The sequence below is a fragment of the Schistocerca gregaria genome, chromosome 7 (assembly GCF_023897955.1).
Source record: "Schistocerca gregaria isolate iqSchGreg1 chromosome 7, iqSchGreg1.2, whole genome shotgun sequence".
In the NCBI taxonomy this organism is placed as follows: Eukaryota; Metazoa; Arthropoda; class Insecta; order Orthoptera; family Acrididae; genus Schistocerca; species Schistocerca gregaria.
Genome location: NC_064926.1, coordinates 164,951,335 through 164,970,525, shown reverse-complemented (window position 1 = coordinate 164,970,525; position 19,191 = coordinate 164,951,335). Strand labels below are relative to the sequence as shown.

The window sequence follows — 19,191 nt, the reverse complement described above, 5'->3', positions numbered from 1 at the left end:
CTGACTCGACAGTACAAAGCTAGTCGCCAAGAAGGCGAAATTCTCTCTCCTACAGAATTTACAAGGTTCTTAAAAGTGATTAGGCGTTCTAAAAACATACTTCTTGTAGCAAAACAAGTGACAAATAACATCATCGCCCTAAAACTGAAGATAGATCAGACGCAGGATGAAAGAAGCTAAAATAAAACAAAAGCTGCAACGGCTGCCTCTTTCCGTGGCAACAGAAAAATAATGTAATCAAGCCAGGCATCAAGAGCATTCAGATAAACCCGCAGCGATCCTGCGTCGCAATACGCAGTCTTTTGCTGTTTATAAATGAAAGCAATTATACAGATTTAGTATTTGCCTAAGCACGATACTGTATACAAAATAAAATCTTTATAACATCGCGGAATTACAGAAATTTCACTGCACGAAACAAAAGGAAACGTACCGTGGTCATAATCGTTATGAGAGGAGTAAATGCAATAATATTGAACCAGTATTTAGAGAAGGATACTGTGGTGGCAGAAATAACAAAGGGATACTTACTATTCTATCCGGTTATGATGTATTTCGATGTAGCGAGGAACAGATAATTTGATTTACGAAAACGGTTTACATTTTGTCCATAAACAAATGTACTGGTATTTTAATTGGCACAGACAGTAATGCTAGGTCAGACATGTGGCACAATTTCATAACCAACAGCAGAGGTAAAGATATGGGTCAGAGACTTACTCATTATGAACGGAGCCAGTGACACAAATACTTTTGAAGTATCTGTGGCAGGAGTAACACTGACCTCACAATAGCAAACACTCACTGCTACCCATAGGACATCCGGGGAAAAGTAGCGAAGAAGAAAACTGCTGAGATATCGTTAGCTTTAGTATAAGAAAACATGTGACTCAGTATCATAAAAAGCTTCATTACAACTATATTGATTGCGAAAGAAGAAAATTTCAGTAAATTTGATAAGTGCATACTTTACGGGCTTTCTCGCGATGGTTTTCAAAACAGCGACGCCATGAATGCAAGTGAAATAGATGACAAGACGAGCCAACTAACTGAAAGGGAAACAGAAACGGAAAAAATTGTAGATGCATTGGAAAAAATTCTAGAAACAGCCTGCAGTAAAGCTTTTAAACCATGTTATACTTCTTAGCTACATGTGCTGATGGACACATGAATTAACAAAAAAAAAAAAAAAAGAGAGACGCACAAATGCACTGAGGCAACTTTATCAAAGGACAAAACATAATGATGAACCTAGGACACACCAAAAAGGCACTACAGCACTTCACCGAAAAGGATTATGTTAAGGCTATACAAAAAGCAAAATTACAGTCATTGAAGGAATATTGTAGCCTAACACCTAAATCAAACCCTCGGAATCTAGTCTATCGTCTATCATCAGGAAAAATTTGAAGCACAACGATGATGACAGTTTTGAAGAAAGAGGAACACCATTGTCACCGGTGGGACAGTTTTACTATAGTTTTCAACAGTTAAAAGGTAATACAACAAAAATGTATAGCTTGGAAGAAATTAAAGATTGATTGATGATCGGATGAACAGTTCCCTTCAAATCTGAATATCAGATGTTTCCAAAGTGAACTTTTAATCATCTTTAGCATGGAGAGCTGCATCAAACCAGTCTCAGAACTGAAGACCACAACAACAACAACAAAATCTCGTCATGCGTTAGACAGCAAATGGACATCGCATTGATGCACACCAACATTTTACAGGAACTCTGTCAATCATGCACTTATTTTCTTTTGAACACATTGAATTCACACTATTAAAACCATTCTCTACGTGATGAAATACACTCCTGGAAATGGAAAAAAGAACACATTGACACCGGTGTGTCAGACCCACCATACTTGCTCCGGACACTGCGAGAGGGCTGTACAAGCAATGATCCCACGCACGGCACAGTGGACACACCAGGAACCGCGGTGTTGGCCGTCGAATGGCGCTAGCTGCGCAGCATTTGTGCACCGCTGCCGTCAGTGTCAGCCAGTTTGCCGTGCCATACGGAGCTCCATCGCAGTCTTTAACACTGGTAGCATGCCGCGACAGCGTGGATGTGAACCGTATGTGCAGTTGACGGCCTTTGAGCGAGGGCGTATAGTGGGCATGCGGGAGGCCGGGTGGACGTACCGCCGAATTGCTCAACACGTGGGGCGTGAGGTCTCCACAGTACATCGATGTTGTTGCCAGTGGTCGGCGGAAGGTGCACGTGCCCGTCGACCTGGGACCGGACCGCAGCGACGCACGGATGCACGCCAAGACCGTAGGATCCTACGCAGTGCCGTAGGGGACCGCACCGCCACTTCCCAGCAAATTAGGGACACTGTTGCTCCTGGGGTATCGGCGAGGACCATTCGCAACCGTCTCCATGAAGCTGGGATACGGTCCCGCACACCGTTAGGCCGTCTTCCGCTCACGCCCCAACATCGTGCAGCCCGCCTCCAGTGGTGTCGCGACAGGCGTCAATGGAGGGACGAATGGAGACGTGTCGTCTTCAGCGATGAGAGTCGCTTCTGCCTTGGTGCCAATGATGGTCGTATGCGTGTTTGGCGCCGTGCAGGTGAGCGCCACAATCAGGACTGCATACGACCGAGGCACACAGGGCCAACACCCGGCATCATGGTGTGGGGAGCGATCTCCTACACTGGCTGTACACCTCTGGTGATCGTCGAGGGGACACTGAATAGTGCACGGTACATCCAAACCGTCATCGAACCCATCGTTCTATCATTCCTAGACCGGCAAGGGAACTTGCTGTTCCAACAGGACAATGCACGTCCGCATGTATCCCGTGCCACCCAACGTGCTCTAGAAGGTGTAAGTCAACTACCCTGACCAGTAAGATCTCCGGATCTGTGCCCCATTGAGCATGTTTGGGACTGGATGAAGCGTCGTCTCACGCGGTCTGCACGTCCAGCACGAACGCTGGTCCAACTGAGGCGCCAGGTGGAAATGGCATGGCAAGCCGTTCCACAGGACTACATCCAGCATCTCTATGATCGTCTCCATGGGAGAATAGCAGCCTGCATTGCTGCGAAAGGTGGATATACACTGTACTAGTGCCGACATTGTGCATGCTCTGTTGCCTGTGTCTATGTGCCTGTGGTTCTGTCAGTGTGATCATGTGATGTATCTGACCCCAGGAATGTGTCAATAAAGTTTCCCCTTCCTGGGACAATGAATTCACGGTGTTCTTATTTCAATTTCCAGGAGTGTATAAATAAATGTAACATTATGAATATTTACTTATAAAAATTGCAATCGATGACCGAGACGGGTGGGACAAAGGACTGATATTGGTGGGACTCATGTGAAGTAGCAACTTAAATTCAAGTGGCTGGCAGTAGTAGAAGCGAACTTGTGTCCTCCAACCTCATCTGCAAAGGTGCCGCATCTGTTTAATTACATTTCCTCAAATAATTTTGTAATTCTGTTACGTTTTTCGGGATAGTAAATTTTAGCTTTTGTAGATTTAGGAGACTATGACATAAATTTGATTTAAAATTAAATTTTAAAAAAAATCTCAGGCTCAGTTTCACATGGAATCAAGCAGAACTCGTATGATGCCTACGCTCCTAATTTAGGGAACACAGTCAGGTGCATTCTTGTTTATTTGGCACCAGCAGACGAAGAAACAATAAATAACGAGCACCATAAAGAAATACAACATGCACAGAAAGCTATAGAGCATAATGATGACAGAAAAGTTACTAAATAATAATTCTTGAAATAATAAAAAGAATGAATCCAAATAATAGCCCTGGCCGAAAAGAAATCAACGGCACAACACGCCTCCGAATGTTGTTTTCCCAAAGTATGTCACAGCGCTGTACAACACTTGCTTAATACTTTAGTGTTTTCCGAAAAAGTAGTACTAATAGTAAAATCTGGCTAGGAGAATAGGGCGGAAGTTACTAAACATTGCCCAACCTACCTCTTGCACAAAGGAGCGAACATCCTGGAAAACTGCTAATAAACAGAATAATGCACTTTATTTCTTCAAAAGACTTATGGAACAAGAAGCAACAGGGATTTACGCCGCATAAAAGCACTGTACACTGTTCAGCTGCGGAAAAGAAATTTGTTGACCGTCAGTACGTGTCGATGCCCGTTGCTGGCCTAGCATTCTCAATGATCTAGAGGAAATTCAGTGTCCTAAAAACTTATACAGTTTCCTTAAAATTTATTTAGACGATCGAACGGCATTTTTGTCTATCTACAACGGCAAGATTGAAAGGAGAATAACCGAAAGATGCCCCCAAGTTTCCTGTTGTGGGTCAGGATTCTGGAGCATGTAGTACAACTCACTGTTCAACTTAGATTAACACAAATACAAACGATAGCCTTTACTTACAATTTGGTACTACTCTGCAGCTGAAAGCGCTTTTAATCGGTGAACGGACTCAAAATAATAAAATTCGTTTCAACGATTAATAATATAAAGTCGTACTACAAAAAAAAGTAAAAAGATAAGATTAAAGTTTGTATCTTTTTGAAAAATAAACAGTTAGAGCAAGTTGGCAAATTAAAATCTTTTGGAGTAATTATTGACGATAAGATCAGATTCAGCGACCATACACAGCACGTCACAGACAAACATACAAAATTAATACACGGTTTGTGAAAATCAGAAAGACGCAACTGGGGACTTGGTTCAGAGGCTCAAAGGATCATCTACAGAGGAGCAATATTATCATCTACAGAGAAGCAATATTACCTACGTTATCATATGCACCTCCAATGGACTGACGCTGTAACAAAGCAATACGATTGCAGCAAGAACAAACGAGTACAATGATTATTTAACATCATGATTGCGAAAGCCTAAAAATGGTCCCAAACGAAGTGCTGTCTTGTATTCTGTAGGGAATAACACCAATAATAAAGGGAATAGTGAGTGAATAAAATGAACTGGAAATAGTAAAAAACCATTAGAAACCATTGTTCTTCATAAACGCTGGCCTCATCCGGCTGATACTGTCGTCCTTAACGAAATAAATAACAGAAGGCAATACTTGAGGGAAGTATTCATTGACAGAAGTAAAACTGAACGAGGAATAGGATCAGGCATAGCAGTTTTCATCAACAAAAAGCCAACATTCGTGATGAAGCACAATGTTCAGACAATCAGGCAGAACGCTTTGCGCTTTTAAAGTCTTTCGAAAAGCTAAACACATTACGTGGCTTACAAAAAACGGCAGTAATACAGACCGTGTGTAAAACGACATGAAATTATTTGGGGAATCCTAAACATCTCAAAAACCTATTTGAAGAAGAAGAAATAAAATAAGAATGTTGAAAAAGAGCAACTGCGTTGTAGCTGTACAGGGATCAAAGCTCACTCAGTAAATGAACTTGGAAACCAACTGGAAAAAGAGGCATATAGATCATAAGATGTTGTAGGCTACATCAAACCATCAAGTCTTTCTTCCTTTATTTCGCTACTTCCTGTATCCCGCATTGTGCGCAGATTCAAGTACGGAGTTGGCATGGTTAATTGGAAGGGGTGGCCGGATGGCCTTCCTGCCGCCTCCCCATACCCCCGGGACGCAAGCTGTCTGCGTCTAGTGTAAATCGTGAATTAGTGTGAATGTGTTTCAGATGTCTGCGAGTCGGGTAACTGAGGCGGGACGCGGGGACAAGCCCGATATTCACCTAGGAGGACGTGGAAAACCGCCTAAAAACCACATCCAGGCTGTGGTTGGTAATCCGCCGGGCGGATTCGATCCGGGGCCGGCGCGCCTGCTCAAGTCCAGGAAGCAGCGTGTTAGCGCTCTTTTCTTTTCTTTTTTAGATCTTATTTTGTTCTATATTGTTCGTTGAATTTGTTCGTGGCGGACATCCAATGACACTTGTTCAGGTTCTTTGTTGATCCGTTCACTCTTTTTTTTTTCATACAGAGGGCAGCTAAACCCTCTGACCGAACACGCTGAGCTACCGCGCTCTCGGCTACCCTGGCAGGTACATCAAACGATCTAGTATCTTCATGAAATTGTCATAAGTGTCGCGGCAATCAGCTGTGCAATAATATGAGAAAGAACGGTAACTGACTACATAAGGAGTCATTACATAAGATCTGGTGACCAGATTTCACAGCGCTGTTCTACATCTACATCTACATCTACATCCATACTCCGCAAGCCACCTGACGGTGTGTGGCGGAGGGTACCCTGAGTACCTCTATCGGTTCTCCCTTCTATTCCAGTCTCGTATTGTACGTGGAAAGAAGGATTGTCGGTATGCTTCTGTGTGGGCTCTAATGTCTCTGATTTTATCCTCATGGTCTCTTCGCGAGATATACGTAGGAGGGAGCAATATACTGCTTGACTCTTCGGTGAAGGTATGTTCTCGAAACTTTAACAAAAGCCCGTACCGAGCTACTGAGCGTCTCTCCTGCAGAGTCTTCCACTGGAGTTTATCTATCATCTCCGTAACGCTTTCGAAATTACTAAATGATCCTGTAACGAAGCGCGCTGCTCTCCGTTGGATCCGCTCTCTCTCTTCTATCAACCCTACCTGGTGCGGATCCCACACTGCTGAGCAGTATTCAAGCATTGGGCGAACAAGCGTACTGTAACCTACTTCCTTTGTTGTCGGATTGCATTTCCTTAGGATTCTTCCAATGAATCTCAGTCTGGCATCTGCTTTACTGACGATCAACTTTATATGATCATTCCATTTTAAATCACTCCTAATGCGTACTCCCAGATAATTTATGGAATTAACTGCTTCCAGTTGCTGACCTGCTATTTTATAGCTAAATGATAAGGGACCTATCTTTCTATGTATTCGCATCACATTACACTTCTCTACATTGAGATTCAATTGCCATTCCGTGCACCATGCGTCAATTCGCTGCAGATCCTCCTGCATTTCAGTACAATTTTCCATTGTTGCAACCTCTCGATACACCACAGCATCATCTGCAAAAAGCCTCAGTGAACTTCGGATGTCATCCACCAGGTCATTCATGTATATTGTGAATAGCAACGGTCCTATGACACTCCCCTGCGGCACACCTGAAATCACTCTTACTTCGGAAGACTTCTCTCCATTGAGAATGACATGCTGCGTTCTGTTATCTAGGAACTCCTCAATCCAATCACACAATTGATCTGATAGTCCGTATGCTCTTACTTTGTTCATTAAACGACTGTGGGGAACTGTGTCGAACGCCTTGCGGAATTCTAGAAACACGGCATCTACCTGTGAACCTGTGTCTAAGGCCCTCTGAGTCTCGTGGACGAATAGCGCGAGCTGGGTTTCACACGACCGTCTTTTTCGAAACCCATGCTGATTCCTACAGAGTTAACGGCACACGGAATGACGAAGGCTTAGTTTCGTTGATTCAGAATAACCAAAGACGCAGTTTTTCCATATATTGGTTGTAACCAAACCGTGGAGCACATGTTACTGGGTAGCAACTTGGACATAGCGTGAGCTACCGTTCACACAGGGCACCACAGATTGTACTTTGTGCCACTTATCAAAACGGCATCAGCAGAGATAATTTCGGTGGGTATCAACGTTGTGGTTGGATCCGGAAATTGACGTTTTCAGAAATAACACAGGGGCGGCGAACCCTCTGACGAAATAACCTAACACTCAAAGACGAAAATACTATCTTTTATAGCAAACCAACCGACAGCTGACCTTACAATATCACATGCAGACGCGCCACTCTTCCAAAATCATAGGCTTTTCTTGCATGTACGCGTTTCGAGTACTTGTAATTTTTTCTTTCATGGCGATCAAATAAATTTTTATGCCTATTTCCCGCAAACAACTCAAAATTCATAGCAGTGCTTGGTCTCCCAAAACACAGTAATTTTTGCGACTCGTTCGTTTGGTCTCACGGGCAAGGTCGCTCTGTGAATAATTTCAGAAACTACGATATTGTACCTATATTTTTGATATATTTTTTAGTAAGGAAATGAAATAAGAACATTGAAATCGAACGGATCACAGCAGAAACTGTTCCACAAAAACTGGGAAAGAATGTTGATGTTTCGAAATAAATCCACCTGTGGGAAGTCGAATGGTACTGTTTCAGTAGTTGGACAGGCTAGTGACGTCACTAAGTATAAGCCGCTTTGACTTTTAATGGCATAGTAGTATGAAACATACGTAGTATTAATTTATTACTGGGTAACGAACCAGTGAAGGCCACACGTCGCATGTACCAAAAATCTCAGAAAACATTCCTCGCAAACTCCAAAATTTTTTCGATGTAGTTGTGTTGCCCACTATAAAAACACATTTCGCACTCTTTCCAAGGAAATAAGAGCCCGCAAACACCATGACAACTCATTCTATACTGTAGGAAAATTCTTCAACAGAATTAGTCATTTAGAAATCTGTAGTTGGAAGTCATTTAGCTCTATAAATATGTTCTATGTGTCGATAGCCTTTTCGAGGTTCCATTCCTCGGAACACTTTTAGGACCACTTTGTTGGCCGTCTGCCTGTCTGTCTCACTGTGCGTCTGTTAAGACCCCTTTTTCTCAGGAACAGGAAGATGCATCAAGTTGAAATTTACGTCATATACTAATGTCTATAGTCCCTTGGCAGTGTGAAACACTTAAGTTTATATTTAAAGGCAGTCAAAAGATACGGCCATTATGTTACTTATGTTGACGCACCAACTCACTCATCAAAAAGATAGGGAGCTCCCGTTGACCTAGAATCATTATTTTTGGCAGTAAAAAAGGTTCCACAGTAAAAGTAAAGAAAAAAACGATAACTGTTAATTTGTTACTATCTCATACGGAAAAACATTTGTCATCTGTTATCTGCCTGTCTGTCTGTCCGTCTGTTAAGATCTGTTTTTCCCATGAACGGACAGATCTATCAGTTCAAATTTATGTCACATAAGAACGTCTATGGTCCCTTGGTGGCATTAAAAACTGGAGCTTCTAAGACAATGCAATCAAAAGATACGGCAATTTATGTCACTTATTTTAACTCACTGACTCACTCATTGAAACCTATAGCGCACCTCCCGTTAACCTAGACTTATGAAATTTGGCAAGAAGTAAGGTGTCAGAATACAAGTAAATGAAAAAGTCATAAAACTGTTACCCAACTTTAAAATTGAAACATTCTCGAAAGTTCTAAAATACCCGGGACCGATATCTATCCAGTATTACTCTCGATAACAAGCAAAAATCATCGAGATTTTCGATCCCCGGACTGGATGAACTGTGTATATACGTAATTAAGTTTTCACAGAACCCTCAAATAGCGAGTGCTACTCGCACCTGGACAATTTTTTTCTTACTGGAGGTTGACAGTCACTGTAAATTTCTTTCATTTTCAAATAGAGACATTATTTCGTTATTCAGCAATTAGCTAATTTCGCTCCCTTGGGAAACCTTTCTGCGGAGCTCGTCAATGCGTACGAGTCGAATTACGCTAGAGTAAATTTTAAAGTCGAAACACGCACGGTATAGTCAACCTCTTAAAACCAAGTAGGATTCACGTAAGTGATTTTTGTAGTATGGAGGCTGTCCTTTTTCCCTTTGACATATAGACTTCACATCTGCGACAACCACGGTTGTGTAGAACTAGTAGTTAAAACATCTGGGCTCGGGGAATGCGATCGATATATTAAGCTGTTCACTGACGTTCACCGGGAAGTTTTTGAGGAAGTATTTGGTTGAAACAATCTTAAGACCCACAGCAAGATAAAAGAACGGATAAAGATACACTCCTGGAAATGCAAAAAAGAACACATTGACACCGGTGTGTCAGACCCACCATACTTTCTCCGGACACTGCGAGAGGGCTGTACAAGCAATGATCACACGCACGGCACAGCGGACACACCAGGAACCGCGGTGTTGGCCGTCGAATGGCGCTAGCTGCGCAGCATATGTGCACCGCCGCCGTCAGTGACAACCAGTTTGCCGTGGCATACGGAGCTCCATCGCAGTCTTTAACACTGGTAGCATGCCGCGACAGCGTGGACGTGAACCGTATGTGCAGTTGACGGACTTTGAGCGAGGCCGTATAGTGGGCATGCGGGAGGCCGGGTGGACGTACCGCCGAATTGCTCAACACGTGGGGCGAGAGGTCTCCACAGAACATCGATGTTGTCGCCAGTGGTCGGCGGAAGGTGCACGTGCCCGTCGACCTGGGACCGAACCACAGCGACGCACGGATGCACGCCAAGACCGTAGGATCCTACGCAGTGCCGTAGGGGACCGCACCGCCACTTCCCAGCAAATTAGGGACAGTGTTGCTCCTGGGGTATCGGCGAGGACCATTCGCAACCGTCTCCATGAAGCTGGGCTACGGACCCGCACACCGTTAGGCCGTCTTCTGCTCACGCTCCAACATCGTGCAGCCCGCCTCCAGTGGTGTCGCGACAGGCGTGAATGGAGGGACGAATGGAGACGTGTCGTCTTCAGCGATGAGAGTCGCTTCTGCCTTGGTGCCAATGATGGTCGTATGCGTGTTTGGCGCCGTGCAGGTGAGCGCCACAATCAGGACTGCATACGACCGAGGCACACAGGGCCAACACCCGGCATCATGGTGTGGGGAGCGATCTCCTACACTGGCCGTACACCTCTGGTGATCGTCGAGGGGACACTGAATAGTGCACGGTACATCCAAACCGTCATCGAACCCATCGTTCTACCATTCCTAGACCGGCAAGGGAACTTGCTGTTCCAACAGGACAATGCACGTCCGCATGTATCCCGTGCCACCCAACGTGCTCTAGAAGGTGTAAGTCAACTACCCTGGCCAGCAAGATCTCCGTATCTGTACCCCATTGAGCATGTTTGGGACTGGATGAAGCGTCGTCTCACGCGGTCTGCACGTCCAGCACGAAGGATGGTCCAACTGAGGCGCCAGGTGGAAATGGCATGGCAAGCCGTTCCACAGGACTACATCCAGCATCTCTACGATCGTCTCCATGGGAGAATAGCAGCCTGCATTGCTGCGAAAGGTGGATATACACTGTACTAGTGCCGACATTGTGCATGCTCTGTTGCCTGTGTCTATGTGCCTGTGGTTCTGTCAATGTGATCATGTGATGTATCTGACCCCAGGAATGTGTCAATAAAGTTTCCCCTTCCTGGGACAATGAATTCACGGTGTTCTTATTTCAATTTCCAGGAGTGTATATGCTGTACATTAGCTACACGTGGGGTATACAAAATCAACGTAGATATGGGCAAGTATACATTGATACCACAGAAGGAAGTGTTAACACCCACTTAGCAGAACACAAAAATGAACTGACCTCTGGAACATACTGACAAATCGGCCGTAGCGTAACATGTCTTTCGAGATGGGAAGCACGAAATAAAATTCTGTGAGACGAGCATTTTAGCAAGGACGTGTTATCATGTGCGTATTTGTAGAGATAATGTTTAGACTCGCAAACACCATAATAATTTCAGCATAAAAGAAGAATGGTTTAAGTCAGTCAAAATATGAATATCGGCCAGGAATGTCGATCGATTACTTGTAGTCGAGAGCGTTGGCGGCAGCATGAGATATTGACGCAGTCAGCATCACTTGGGGAAATATAGTGTCCTCTCTGCTGCTCTCTATGAATTCGGCGGACCCCTGAGGCCTCTGCATTTTATGTGCGGAGATGTCTCCCACAGTCAGAGACGAAATGTCAGGGAACACTTTCGTAAATGGATTACGGCCACTCAGCCCTAAACTCAACTAAATACAGGCCGTGAATCTCTGCATTGTATGGTTAAGAATAAAGTGCTTATTCACACACATTATACAAATGGATGTATGTACGCATGTATGTATATACGTATGCAGCTTGTATGTATGCTCCGCATCTCCTCTTAAACCATTGGACTGATTACAACTAAACTTGCTACACGTATCCCTTACAGTCTGGAAATCATTGTTGTGGATGTAACAACCACCTACCTATCAAAGATGTGGGGGGAGGGGGGGCGATGAAAAAGCACCGTAGCGACTTGAGTATTTCAGAATGAGAGCTCTTAGAGACTTGCAGCAAACCTTATATATAATTTCAAACACTTACGAAACTTTTTGGCGCTGACGACCTCCACAAAATGACGAAGGAAGAACGTTTTTCCCTTACTATATTTTCGCTCTTCATGCTGCAAAACTGAAATATGAATCATGACATTTTATTACCCCCTTAATACTAATTGTACTCGCGACACGTTTTGCAGACAGTATTCGCTTAATGCACTGAATGTACGACAAAAATTATGTTATTGTACGATACATATTTCAGGAGATATAGCGTCATGAACACAGAGACCAGTGAAAAATTACCGCATCATTCTAGACGTTTAAATTTATTACTTCCTTACCACTAACCCTACTCACAACACATTTCGCATACAGTGTCCATCATTGTACGACACATAGTTGAGGAGATAAACACCGATTCGTGTGAAAAACTGCTGCATCATGCATTACGTTGTAATTTTATTACTTCTATACTACTAATTGTATTCACGGTGCATTTCTCAGACGGTAGGCACACACACCACTGCATGAACAAGCAAAATTATTTCATTGTAGAACATATTGTTCGGACTGCTTGAGAATGAAAGCGCAGGGCGAAATTCACTAGAGACCCAAGCGGAATACGTATGTGTCGAAGTACTTTTAAAATATATTTGGCATGTGCGTACGTAGACAAAGCCATGGGTAAAAGTTAACCTAAAATCCCTGGAAGGATTTCAACCAAATGTGGTTCACATATTAGGTGACGTGTGGGTAGGGACTACCGGCCTGAGAGTGGCAACGAGGAGAGAGAAGGGGGCAGAAGGAGATGGACAGACAGGAGGGGAAGGGAAAGAGAGGCACAGATGGGCGGAGGAGGAGATGGACAGAGAGAGGAGAAAGAGCAGATGGAATAATGGAAGACTGGAATAAATACATACCCGGGGAACACCGGATACTTAAGTATTTTCAAGATAAAAGAATAGCATTAGCGGGAAAGTTACTTTCTTCCAATCTTTTAAGTGAGTGCACAGTTTGTTCAGTTGACAAGCTCCATATCTTAACAATTATCGTTGACTATATGTTGGAGACACTATAAGGAATCTTTTAAGTTTGGATAAATTTATTTTATTTTTTGTTAAATTTTTTCGTTAAATAGCTGAATAAATTGTAATTAGGAATAATTTAACAAAGCAGAGTAGAGAAGATAAAGTCAAAGAGATGTTCATTGAGCGGACATTGTCGTAATGTAACGTCATTGCGTTGTTTGGTTGTTAAAACAAGTCGTTTGTGTTCCGTTCTGCCGTTCGGTGGTGCGCGTATCTGAAAGGAATTAATTCGGGGACTATAATAAACTTTCACATAATAGTTACAATTCGATGTTCCGACAAAAGGGGTTAACGTCAGTATTAATTTGAATTGTGGGCGACAAGATTAGTTTTGACAGATACGTGAAAACGGACGTAACGAAAGTTGTTCGTATATCATCCTTGAAGGTGACTGTTATTTAATTAACGATTGCCGGCTCATTAAAAGCTATTATGATTAGGATCAATCCCTCTTTCCTCCTAGATAGTGATCATTCATTAACATTTACGTCATAAGTAAAAGGTTATTAAATGACAATTACGTGTTATTCCGTTAGAGTGGAACCGACGTAATATCTCTGAAATGACATTGATATATTGTAATATCTCTTTATATTCGATGAATTATTCTGATACAATTCTACCCTTGAATGACGTTTACTAATTTTCTATCTTCATACTCGCAGAATCCATGTGCAAAGTAGTTTCATACAATAGCTATGCCATGAGCGCATAATTATTCTTTGTAGTACTCTCTCTGGTGGTTGTTAGTAAAAGGCTTCCGAGGTTGTCTTCGTGCCGATTAGCCTGAGCATTGTTTGAAGAATTGTAATCTGAATATTGAGATTTATGACAAAAGATAAACGATACGACATTGTAAAATTAAAAGGGAAATATATATATATATATATATATATATATATATATATATATATATATATATTGCTCCTTCATACAAAAGGTAACAATTTATATTATTTGACATCTGAGAATTAATGATATCCATCGATATATTACGTAATTGTTAATTGGAAGGGAACTTCTGAAAGGCTGGATACGAGCCTGCATTTAATAATCCAAGAGCTCCAGTACTTCTTCGGAAGGTTAAACTTCATCAAAGCCAAATATCCGCTTGATCTGAGGTTTCCCGACTGATTATACAACGCTCCCAGAAATAAGAGGCATTTTATTTGTACAGATTAGCAGACTGCCGCAAAGCACGAGCCTGCAGAGAAGAAGAATCGTCGCCTGATTTCATTCTAACAAGTAAAATTTCTGATTCATTTTGAGTGACTGAGTTATGACTGTGTTTCCTATTATGAATGATCGATTTCTTGAACGAATTGAGAACTAAATAACTACATATTACATAGATAGGAGGAAAAATTACAATATAATTTGTGTTAAATACTGAAAGAGATAGGAAGTCAATTGAAATTAGTGACCATTTGATACTGAGACTATAGAAGCAGAAGCGCTTAAGGTTTCTCTTCTCTAAAAATGGCAAAATAGGTACGAACTTTAACTCAATAGACGACATTATGTATTGCAAAGACATTAGCATTTCATGCTTATTTTGACGACGCGCATTTAAACAAAGGAACGTTGAGTCTCTGTACGAGTAATAAAATTAAATCTAAAAACATGATAACGGTGAACTCCGCATTAACAAACTGTATTGCGTGTCGTCGTCGGGTAATAACTGCTCAACCCTGGAGACTTGTGTGGTGAAATTAGAAGTCGGGCATATAAAACAAACTTAAAAATCCATTCAAGCTACAGTGGAGTCGGCACAACACGACGTAGGCAGTTATAACACGCAGTTAATAAACTAAGCGCAGCGACTTTACACAGTCCTGCAGCTGTCAGTTGGAGCATACTCTGCCGCTCCCGGACAGCAGCCCCTTCTGCGTCAAATGAAATTCTTTTCGGGCAGCCACAGGGTGGGATAAGGACGGAGCAGCGGAATACCATGGAAGTAAAAATAAGAGGAGTTGTCATGACGTCACAAACTTGAAGCCGACTCCAGTGAAGATCCTCCATATTAGCTACCCCAAAATATTTGCTTCTGGTGGTTTGATTCCGTGTAGTTGTGAAGTGTTTTGATAAAAAATGCCGGCTTGCGTCGCTTACGGGTGTACTAATCGTTGTGATGTAGTCTAAAGTTTAAACAAATCACATTTCATTCGTAAGTGGACTTATTTAAGCGCAATTTTCTTATACATACTTCAAATTCTGATGCACTGTAAAGTTTTACAGTATGGTCTTATTTCTGTGATTTGACTTTCGATTTCCTATCAAACCAACGCGAAGAGCTCTCTGGAGATGAGTAATACACTTTGTTTTCATTGTTTGGTTATTCCCAAGTAACCGAAAAGTCCTGGCAAGATATATCCTGGAAATGGGGACTAATGTTTTAATATGCAATAATTTAATATAAAAGTAATGTAACTACATTTAGTTAATTAAACCTTCAGTAAAATGTGTGGAACACCTGTTACAGTGGTTAAATTATAAGTACTTCAAGGGTTACGTATTTGTTAAAACAAAGTTCCCTATCTAAGACGCCCGGGTTCCCGGGTTCGATTCCCGGCGGGGTCAGGGATTTTCTCTGCCTCGTGATGGCTGGGTGTTGTGTGTTATCCTTAGGTTAGTTAGGTTTAAGTAGTTCTAAGTTCTAGGGGACTAATGACCATAGATGTTAAGTCCCGTAGTGCTCAGAGCCATTTGAACCATTTGAACCCTATCTAAGACCAGTCTTAGATCATTGCACTAGTCACCGTGTTGTCGTGTTACCCTGTAATTTGCTGTTATTTACCACACTGAATGTCATTTGCTAGGTACAATTTAAAAACGAAGGAGATGTGTAATCTACAATGGGCCTTACAATCTTCAATTCACTTCTTTTCCTTCGTAATTTAACGAATCTTTCACTTTGTTGACATGACAGCTGGCTTGTTTATTTCATCCGTGCATACACCTATGGGACACCAAAGGAAACGAGGTAAGTTTCTTGCGAACTGGAGCATTTAAAATTTGCATTTGACTTGAAAATACAACGAATATAAATAGGTGTTCTAACCTATCAATCATTGCTTTTGGAGTTCTGGCTTTATCAAGTATCGGCACAAACACAACGAAAGTGAGTAGAAATAGATTACGAAAGCACGCTTTTCATAGCACATGCTTCTCTTCTCGGTTATTCGAAGTGTATAAACACAAAGGAATTATAGTACTGAGGCAAGAAGCGACATATTTTCATGTCGTATTACTGTATCAAATATGCATTTAAGACCAGAAAAACGTTTGAAGTTGCGTTCCTTATGCTTTGTTGTTCAGTAAAACAGTGTAACATTTACTATATAAAACGAATATCGCGTGCACACGAGAGAAATAACGGACAAGAAGCAATTAAAAACACGCGTCTGCTAATGTTTTGGGGGATCCGAGATGGCGGCAGGCCCCGCCTACTGGCTTCAAAAAAACGTACAGAGTAAGTCTGTAGCGCCATCTCCCCTTATTATACCTCCATGCGGAATACTCACGTCGGGCAGCGAGAGCGACGGCCGTCCCCGCGCGGGTGCTGCACACCAATGCGTCCCCCTGGCCTCTGCGAAGCGGAGGCCCTCGTTACGGACCCCCCTCGTTGGGGCCAATTGCGGCCGGCCGCGTGCTCGTGCACCATAAAACACGTGGACGGCAGAGTCGACACTATGAAAATTTGTATCAGGTTGTGGCGTTCAGTAGAAGAGGGCGAAGACGTAAGGCTGGCAGTTAACACACAGGAAGGCACTACTCGGAAGCCCTAACTGTACAATGAGACTCTTCGTTGTAAGCAGGAAATCCGGGATCGAGGCCCACCAATTTTCTTTTGTCACGATACGAGAGATAGGCGTAAAGTTTTAGCCCTCAATAATTGATGGCTAACTAAAACGCTCAGCTGCCGACAGGTGTTGTTGATATACCTCGATGTGGACAGCTGAAAATGTATGCCCCGAGCGGGACTCGAAGCCGGGATCTCCTGCTTACATGGCAGACGCTCTATCCATCTGAGCCACCGAGGACACAGATGAATAGTGCGACTACAGGGACTTATCCCTTGCACGCTTCCCGTGAGACATTCCCAACTGTCCACAATTCTACCTATGTAATGTACCTTATAGACATTTGCCCATTCACTCATTACTCGCGCACGCTTTGGCGATTCCCGTAAGAGTTTGAGCAACCTGTGCGCATTCGCACAGACGAAGGTCAGTGGCTGGGTAGCCTTTAACTATATATATGAAGACAGTGACAGTTCTCGAAAGAACAGATACTGTACATGACCGTGCACCTTTTCCCTGGAATAATTGATGACTGACGGTCATGTACAGTATCTGTTCTTTCGAGAACTGTCACTGTCTTCATATATAAAGTTAAATTTAGCTATTTTTCGATATAATCACCATTTCTGTCGATGCATTTTTGTAGACGCTGTGGCAGTTTTTGTATGCCCATGTCATACCAGCTCACCGCCATGTTGTTCAGGAAGTTATGAACCTCTTTTTTCACCTCGTCGTCGGAGCTGAATCGCTTTCCGGCCAAATGTACTTTTAACCTACGGAACAGGTCATAGTCACTGGGCGCCAAGTCCGGACTATAGGGTGGGTGGGTGATTATGTTCCACTGAAACTGTTGCAGGAGAGCAACGGTTTGCCGACAGATGTGTGGGCGAGCGTTGTAATGGAGAATGTGTACGCCCTTGCTCAACATTCCTCTTCTCCGGTTCTGAATTGCCCGTTTGAATTTTTTCAGAGTCTCACAGTACCTGTCAGCGTTAATTGTGGTCCCAGTGGGCATAAAGTCGTCCAACAATACCCCTTTCCGATCCCAAAAAACAGTTGTCATGACTTTACCGGCAGACTGCAAACTTTCTACATCACTTACAAACATTTTTGACATCCATACACGACTCACCATACACTTCCGTCAATTGACGATGGATTTCAATCGGCGCAGTGCCCTTTGCGTTCAAAAACCGAATAATTGCCTGCAATTCACACTTGGCGGTAACATCCAACGGGAGCTCCGTTCTTAACGGCTGCCAAGCCAAGACTGAGGGCCTCAGACCGGCCTGCGCATGTTTACACACAGCGCGTGAAGCACTCTTCATAACAGTGAGACCAACTGCCACACAGACAGAGCTCTGTACCTATAAAAAAATTGGAGACCTTGCTTTTGGGATTACCCTCGTATATCATGAACCTGTATTTTTTTTTATTTTTGTTACACCATCCTTCTGTTTCAAATTGTAGATGAACAATTATCGAATAAAACATTAATTACACTTTGACAATTTCAATTTTGCTATAAATATTGTTTATATTTAAGTAACAGACATGAGGATAAATAGCTGCGAGGAGTAGCTGCACCGTTTCAGGCGTCTTGGTTCGGTCCACGCTGCTCCATCTGTCGAAGGTTCGAGTCCTCCCTCGGTCATGAGTGTGTGTGTCTTCCTTGGCGTAAGTTAGATTAGATAGTGTGTAAGCTTAGGGACCGATGACCTCAGCAGTTTGGTCCCATAAGACCTTACCACAAACTTCGAGATTTGAGGATAAATAGGCAGAACAAAACCGTTCCGTAGGATACGCTGTCCTTCATATACTCTCGCTCCGTTCCTAGACGTTTCTACACTTCTGTTTTCTAGGGAAATCTATTAAGACACTGATCTCAACCACAGCGATGGAAATGAGGTAACTCCCAAGTGGCAAACAACAAACCTAACGTAGAGGTAACACGGTTACAACTTTAACTGACCAAGGCTACTAGGGAAAACATCGTAGTCTATGCTTACTTATGATAATCCACGATAGACTACGGTATTTTTGCAACTCTGCTTGCGCGTGAGCCGGCCGCGGTAGCCGAGCGGTTCTAGGTGATTCAGTCTGGAACCGCGCGACCGCTACGGTCGCAGGTTCGAATCCTGCCTCGGGCATGGATGTGCGTGATGTCCTTAGGTTAGTTCTAGTGGACTGATGACCTCAGATGTTAAGTCCCATAGTGCTCAGAGCCATTTGAACCATTTTGAACCTTGCGCGTCAAAACAAGTCCGAACGGCTCTAACGCGACCATCGATACCAACG

At 43.0% G+C, this 19,191-nt stretch overlaps 1 protein-coding gene across 7 annotated transcripts in view; it reads right to left on the bottom strand.

Annotated features, from left to right (window-relative positions):
* The window catches only part of LOC126281382 (probable cytochrome P450 6a20), a 106,648-nt gene extending 88,483 nt beyond the window's left edge, over nucleotides 1-18,165 (bottom strand). For 2 of the 7 annotated variants that reach the window (XM_049980305.1, XM_049980306.1), the window contains exon 1: nucleotides 18,026-18,165. The gene's annotated coding sequence lies outside the window, so the exon portion shown is untranslated. Of the gene's footprint in view, nucleotides 1-968; nucleotides 1,050-4,375; nucleotides 4,393-16,614; nucleotides 16,785-18,025 lie in introns of those variants that run through there. The other 5 variants (XM_049980303.1, XM_049980304.1, XM_049980302.1 and 2 more) reach the window with 5 other exon arrangements.
* Between the last annotated feature and the right edge of the window lie 1,026 nt (nucleotides 18,166-19,191).